Below are 8,096 nucleotides of genomic sequence, written 5' to 3'. Positions count from 1 at the left end.
CACATTATTTAAAATCTCATTTCCTTCATGGTACAAGCTATCAACTATAGTCGCATCATCAGTAAAAATTAATATTTCCGTAATATAACTGTATTTATATTTATATTCAATAATCATTTATAAAAGAGATAAATAATAGAGGGCCTAATTCTATTCCTTGCGGAACTCCAAAATACATGCTTCTAGCCTTACTATAATAATCATTTACTTTAACTATTTGATTTATTTCACTTAAGAAAGATTTTAATGTTATTAGCAACTCAATGAATACCTGAAAATTCTAGTTTTTTTTGTAATACTTTATGATTTACACAGTCAAAGGTTTTTCGCACATCTAGAAAAATACCTTTTACTTTATAATTTATTAACATCAATATATCTACGAACAAAGTTATCTAGTTGTTGACAAATCAGAAAAAATACCAAACTGTAAATTAAAAAAAAAATACGTTTTTGGATGGCAAAAAGGTTTGTTTTAAAATAATGGCTAAAAAGAATGCAAAATTCCCTATAGTTCAAAACCCTTATAGTTATAGTATAACAATATGTGTATAAGTATAATATTTTAATTTGACCGTAGGTATGCTTACCAGTCACGTGTTGTACTCAGGATGCGGGTCAATAACGCGTCTTACTGCATGAAGAGTAAAAAACACAATAACAGGACTGCCAAGTACGTGAAACACTGGACCTGCCAATGACTCAAGGATCTCACCCCACCACCCTCTTATCGGGGTTTTTGTTGCTGTGTGGATAAAATGTGCCTCCTGGCGGCGTGGCTGAACGCGTTTCGTCGTGAGTATAGGTTAGGTTAGGAGTACACTATACTAATAGTAAATACGCCGCCGTTCAAAATTTCAGCTCTTTGACGTCACAAGAATATTTTCAAACGCCTTTATCTCATTATTGAATATTTTATATAAAACTGTGAAACCCGCACCATATTTCTTAGATAATGACATACTCTAAATCCAAGCATACTCGTTTTATAATTGTGATGACTTTTTAACTGTGACTTCTACAATATTAATAATAATAATAAAAAAGTGGAAAAAAGTGTAGATTACTTACTTGCCCCTTTTTTAAATTTATAATTTAGTTACATGCGAAATTCCCAGTGACGTTTTAGTTTCGAAGAGATTGAAGAGATTGGCAACAGTCGTGAATGGTATAATGATAAAGATATTAACGGATATATGGACCTAATCACTCAGCGTTCGCTCGACACAGTTTATGCGTTTATTACATTTTTTTACAGTAAGCTATGTGACATCGAAAACCAACTTATTCATCGTTGGACAAAAAAAATTGTTCATACCTATTCATATGGGAAATCACTGGTGTTTAGTGTGGGTTTGCTTTCAACAAAAGTCCATTATATATTATGATAGCTTAGGTGCGGACAACTCCATAAGTATGCAAACAATATTAAAATATTTAGAGAATGAACTCCTAGACAAAAAAGGACAATACTTTGATCAAGATGGCTGGGTACTAATAAATGAGAAAAACTGCCCTCGACAATCCAATAATTGGGATTGTGGAGTATTTGTCTGCATGTATGCAGAATACTTATCGAGGGATGCTCCATTCAATTTTTCACAACTACGTATGAAGGAATTCAGGATACAAATATCATTAGAAATGAAGAACAAAAAACTAATGAAACCTGTACCATTTAAAAGTCTTATTTAAAATTATACGCTATTTATTAAACAAATTTGCGTTACTATTATTATTTTTATCTAGTATTTAAATACACACCACGCACAACAAATATAATATACAAGGCTTGGCATTAACGAGTTAAAAAGTTAATTGAATTTAAACTTTTAAACGTAACTTTTGGACTTTCATTAACTTATCTGTAACTGACTAAAATTCTTTTTTAATTAACGTGAAATTATTGACTTAATTTTTCATTTTAAGAAGTAAGTTAAGTTAATTTATTTATTACTTTTCAATTTTATTACATTTCACTATTTCAGTCTATTTCGTTCACATGTAAAAAAATATTTAAGTGCCACGAATTGTTTAAAGTTTAACAATTTATATTATTCCAATATAAATTATATGGTCTATAATTTAGTTTTAGGTCGGAGAAAAATCAAATATAAGTACTAGAGTTGTATAAACAAATTAACTTTTTTTTTAACTTAATAAAAAGTTAACAAAAAGTGTGTATTAACTTATAACTTAACTGAATTAACCTATTGGCTAAAATTAAATTAACTTTTAACTTTTTGTTATTGGTGCATATTAACTTAACTAAGTTAAAAAAAATCATTAACTTGCCCAGCCATGATAATATATATATACACATGTACAAACTAACTTCAGACGTAGTTCATCAGTAGATTTACGATATTGATGATATTAAATTGTTCCTATAAAGATTTAGGCATATAGATAGTGTAAAACAATTAGGTTTACACATGGGCAGTCAATTAAAATGGAAGAAAATTATATCGATTTCTTTAAATATTGTCACAATACAATTTAAAGTCATTAAAATTTACAAAAAAAATTTGAGTCAATAAGTAATATAATATAAAACCTGACCGATATGTCAAACAATCAAAAATATTATCCATTAAAATGTTTGTAATTGGTAATTTTACTCTAAGATTAGGTACTCAACAATCCCACAACAACCATTTAAAAAAGATATTAGGTAAAATAATTTGAGCTATGTTGCATGTGCGTCTGAGAATAAAAACATATTCACTCAGATAACCTTCTAATGACAAAAATTAAATTTTTTAGAAAACTAAATTTTGATAAACGATGTAAATAATTATTGGCAATAGATTGTAGATCAAATTAGTATATAAGTATATAAATATGTATATACTTATATAATTAGTATATATTAGTAAATTAGTACCTATTTCTATTATTCGTTTAAGAGAAGAAAACAGTATTATTGCAGATATAGCAGAGTTGAATCTCAAAGTTTAAAAAGTTCTTGTAAATCAAAATACAATTTTAGATCTATTAAAAAATCTACAAATATCCAACTCTATATTAGATGAAAATATGATTTCCAGTAGACAAATAAAAAGATTTTGAGCTGCATTACACATCAATATATCCATTAACGGATCTTCAAAAATTTCAGAGAGCAAACAAAATGCTTGAAACAGAAATTTACAATGAGTTAATGGTAACATATTAGATTAATGTTGTTACTTTTTAATTTAAATTTTTCTTCCATCCTTTCATCTGTATATTATGGTGTATTATCAATTTCTTAAAAATCCAATTATAAAATAAAATTCATATAACTATTAACTACACAATATGATTTTTAGAAGCAGAAAGTGGCATCATTTGGTGGCGCTGATGTTAATAGTGCAGTAAGAACTATTATGAGCAAATTATTTTCAAATAAATTGGGTATTGATATAACTCTAACTGGAACTTTGTTGATATGCAAAGATAAACAGAGTTTACAAAAGTCAATTTTTTATAAACTTATACTAGGTATTTATAAATATTAATTATTAGATTAAATTCAAAAAATCTAAATAAATTAGATAATTAGAACATTTTTCATTTAATTTTTCATTTAATATTTTATTATTCTCAGAGTCAATTAGAATTTTATTCAACACAGCTACTGAAGAGCAAATTAAAAAGCCTATAGCAAGCTGGTTAAAACATGCAAAAGAGTATTTAAACAGACAAAATAATACATTGTAAATAATAATATGAATAAGTAATTTATTTTCTTGTTAATTAAAAAAAAATATATGTTCTAGGTAAATGTTCAAAGACGAACAACACATACAAAAAAATTATAATTACATTTATTTTATTAAATATATATTGCAGGTAAATCCTATATCTTTAAAATATTCTTAAAAATCTTGCATTTATTTTCTTGTAAATTTTAAAAAAAAATTTGTTCCAGTTAATTGTTCAAAGACGAACAACATATACAAAAAGAATATGACATTATTTTAATTAAATATATATTGCAGGTAAACTATATAATTTTCAAATCATCTGGAGGTCAGCGAAATTTGTTTTCTCTCGCTCTAGAGCACGCGCAACATAGACAAAACGCATATACGTAGAATCATTTTTTCTATATTTTTAACTAATCTTAGAGTAATATCACCCATTACCTAAAAGATTGAGAATAATATTTTTGAAGGTATGACATTTTGATTTGTCTAAATATTGTCTCAAAACAATTTTAACATAATTTAAATTTACAACATTTTTTTGTTTATTTTGAAAGTCAAATAAAATCAAATAACAATAAAATATAAAATCAATATTGCATTCCCTCGAAAATATTATTCTCTACTTTTTTTTTGCAAACTACTTTTACACTACAAATAGTGCGCTGACATCCTCTTAATAATCTTGCATATTTATTTTCTTGTTAATTTAAAAAAGAAATTGTTCTAGTTAATTGTTCAAAGACAAACAACACAATATACAAAAGGATGACTATTTATACATGTATTATAAATATTTTAATTAAATATATTTTTCAAATGATGTTAATTAATTTTTAAATTATATTATTATAATAAAATATTATATTCGGTAAATAAATACATTGTTATTATTTATTTATTTTGTTCTATTCATTCCATTCAGTTAATTAAATTAATGAGACTTTTTTTAAGAATGTAAATGTAAATTTTCTCAGACATAAAAATATATATAAAATAAATGGTATATTAAAGGGACTTCCGCAGGATGGTAAAAAGTAAAGTCTTAGATCTAGTATAATTAAATATATAATATACATATATGTGACTGCAGTCCATGGACATCTGCAAGATCATGAAGGGTTATTCTTCATAGACTTAAAATGTAAGTGAACAGGACTTCCGTTGGAGGTACAGAATATATCCTAAGACTTCTATGGAATGGTAGTAAGGTTACTAGTCTTCACAGGACATTCCTGGGAAGCGGACATTCATAGTTCTTTTTGATATAATATGTCCATATTACCTATATTATTATATTATATTATGGGATCATATGTAGACTATGACCTACATAGGAAGATCCCAGGATAATCTCGTTATCCTATTGGGAAAGTAATAAAACATACAACAGGAATTATAAGATCCATCAATATTCCATTGAATTATGTTCATATTATTATTATTGTTATTTTTTTTTTAAATTTTTAGTATAATATCCTGAGGTTGGTTGTAAAGATTAGGAAGATTTCTAAGTTTTGTTAGCTTTGTTTTCGTTAATCGATCATCGATATAGGGGCGGATTTTTTCTATTGTTTCAAAGATTGATGAAATGTTCGAACCAATATCTGTGCACAAAGAGTGTATATTTATTTGTTTATTTCCAAAGTTTTCTAATAAGAATTTAAATTGCAAATAAGTAATGGAGCTATTGTTTTCTGTACTGAAGAAAAATGGTACCGTAGATTGTAGAATGCTATCCAAATTTTTTTCCTCTGGCTTGGTAGATGAACTTGGGCCGGGGAATACTTTTGATTTTTTTTTATTAGGTTGTTGATCGGATTTTGGGGAAGAAGGTGATTTTTGCGAAGTTGTATCTGAAGAGATCTTTTGTTTTGTTCTTGAGTACAAATATTTAATATATTTACATCTTGGTTGTTGGTGGAGGGTAAAATTGATGGATTTTCTATAGTTGTAATATGTTGTTGTATCGATTCGGGGTTTGTTGGAGCTGGAATTTTGAGCGGAGGAGTTGGTGTGGTGTTTCAACTGTCTATTCCATATGAGTTTTTGGGGTTTCTTCGATAAATGATGGACTTTCAGGAATTTGAATATTTTCTAACAGTTCGGGGCTTTGTTCTTCTTCGGGAAATGTAGGCGGATGTATTTGGTTATTCTGGTGGTTTGATGCCTGAGAGATATTTTGGCTGTTTATTGTATTTTTATTACAGGTCATAGATGTATGACCTATCGACTTGCATGTGTAGCAGGTGATTGTGTCATCAGTAAAGAAAATTCTGAAGTTAGTTTCATTAATATTTATTAGTATAGAACCAGGGAGTTTCGATATATCTTCATGTTTAATATAGATTTGACGTCGAAAACTCAGTATGTGTTCGTATACTATTTCTTTTATGCCAGCTTTGAGGAAGTTAATTTCAGATAATGGTGAGATGTTTATATGCATAAGTGCATCCAGTATAGACTGATTAGGGATGGACGGGCATACATTTGATATTATAATTCTTTTAGCGGGATTGAGAAGTCTGCGTATAGGAATTATGTGATCGTTTATTTTTAGTATGCTTTGTGATTTTTCTATTAGCAAAATTAATATTTGTTCGCTAGATAAGAAAACGCATTAACGCATTTATTTTATTGATAGAGAATGATAGAATCAACATATTTTGAAAATTACTTAATGCAATAAGTACTTATTTTATTTTTTTTAATATGAAAATATACATTAAACTATTTTAGTGTGATATTCAACTGATATGTAAGTATACTTTTAAAATTTTAAGATAATATTTATCTAAAAGTAGGTATAAATTATGATTTATCGATTTAATAACAAGGCTGGTCAAATTAATGTTTTTTTTTTTAACTCAGTTTTTAACTTAACTTAAACTTTTTAACTCATTAATACCCATCCTAGTATAATGATTATAGATTTATTTTTAGAGTAATGATAGAAATACGCCAATACTTGCTTTTATTTGTTTTATCTGATTAAATTAACTCAAAATCAATAATTTAGTACAAGGATTTATTATCACGCCCACGCATCATATGTGTTACTTTTAAATGGTATCAAATACAATTGAATAATGTATTGTAATTTATTATATTTTTGTTATTTTTTTATATCGATAATGTAAAACTGATAATATATAATATAAAATTACTAACATTCTATTATGTAACATTTATATATAGGTAATACTATTGTTATTCCATTATTATTATTTTTATTATTACATTTTATTGTAAAAAGTTAATTTTATAATTAAACTGATTACAGTAGACTACCCTTTAAAATACTAAAAAAAATCACTATCTTCAGTATGGTACACTTGCCAGTTTCTTCCTATATCCCAACAAATAGTGGGCCGGAAAAAAGTATTTTCCTGGGCTGGTCTGAAATTCCAATCCGTCCCTGTATATATAACTACATTAACATTTATTTTTTTCACAAATACATAATATTATAATCATTATTATATTACTATATTGTACATTAACATTATTTTTAGTACCATACATACTATAATTTCACTAAAAAATGAATTCGTTCACGTTCACGCTCAGTCCTTAAAAAAGGAACTCGTTCACATGAACGTGAACAATCGACTTTCGACTTTTCATTCTTCCGAATATTGGCGATCGAAAGCTTATCAATGTAACGGGGACGATGTGTATCATTTGTATGTTATTTTACCAGTTCCCCGTTATAGATATACCCCGCCGGCCAGAATGTTCGTGAATTTTACGTAATTTGTCAATATTTGAACTTTTAATGCTTATAAAAAAAAATAAAAGTTGCTATAATATTAAATTCATAACACTATTATATTAATATAAAATACTTAAATATTAATATCGTATAGAATAAATTAAGATCGATGGACCGTCACCGGTTCGACCCTCGGTCACGGGCGGCCCTTCTCTTCGGGCAGGCCGGGTCTCCGAATACTCTGGCCGTAGTCCCCCACCCGGTCATGGCAGATACTTGAAAATTCTGCCAAAACACAAACAAACGTGTTACATACGTGTTGTATACATGTCTTTTCTTTGATGATTATTAGGGCTCGGATTTTGTAGCAAATGCTTCTTTTGAGGGAAGTGTGATAGAAAGATAATTCTTATATATAAATACGTTTTGAATCGTTCTGATTTTAATGAAGTAAACTTTTTTTTGCTTTTTTTTTGCTTTTTCCACAAAATCTGCTTTTTATTGCTTTTCCCCCTATTTGGTTATTTTTTCTTGATTTTTACATATTTTTCTTGAAAACTTAGCTTATCTCTATGTATATTATCCGTCTTTGACTATATATATTATTATTACCAGAAATTATAAAACCAGTATAAATATGTGACTGATAAAATAACTGTTGCTATTGTGCCGAATAGTTTATCCACAAT

At 27.4% G+C, this 8,096-nt stretch overlaps 1 pseudogene; it reads left to right on the top strand.

Moving 5' to 3' along the window:
- Positions 1–611: 611 nt before the first annotated feature.
- On the top strand, positions 612–1,759 carry LOC100569896 (annotated as a pseudogene).
- Positions 1,760–8,096: the final 6,337 nt, after the last annotated feature.

Source organism: Acyrthosiphon pisum, chromosome X, assembly GCF_005508785.2.
Source record: "Acyrthosiphon pisum isolate AL4f chromosome X, pea_aphid_22Mar2018_4r6ur, whole genome shotgun sequence".
In the NCBI taxonomy this organism is placed as follows: domain Eukaryota; kingdom Metazoa; phylum Arthropoda; class Insecta; order Hemiptera; family Aphididae; genus Acyrthosiphon; species Acyrthosiphon pisum.
This window is presented reverse-complemented; position numbering and strand designations above follow the sequence as displayed.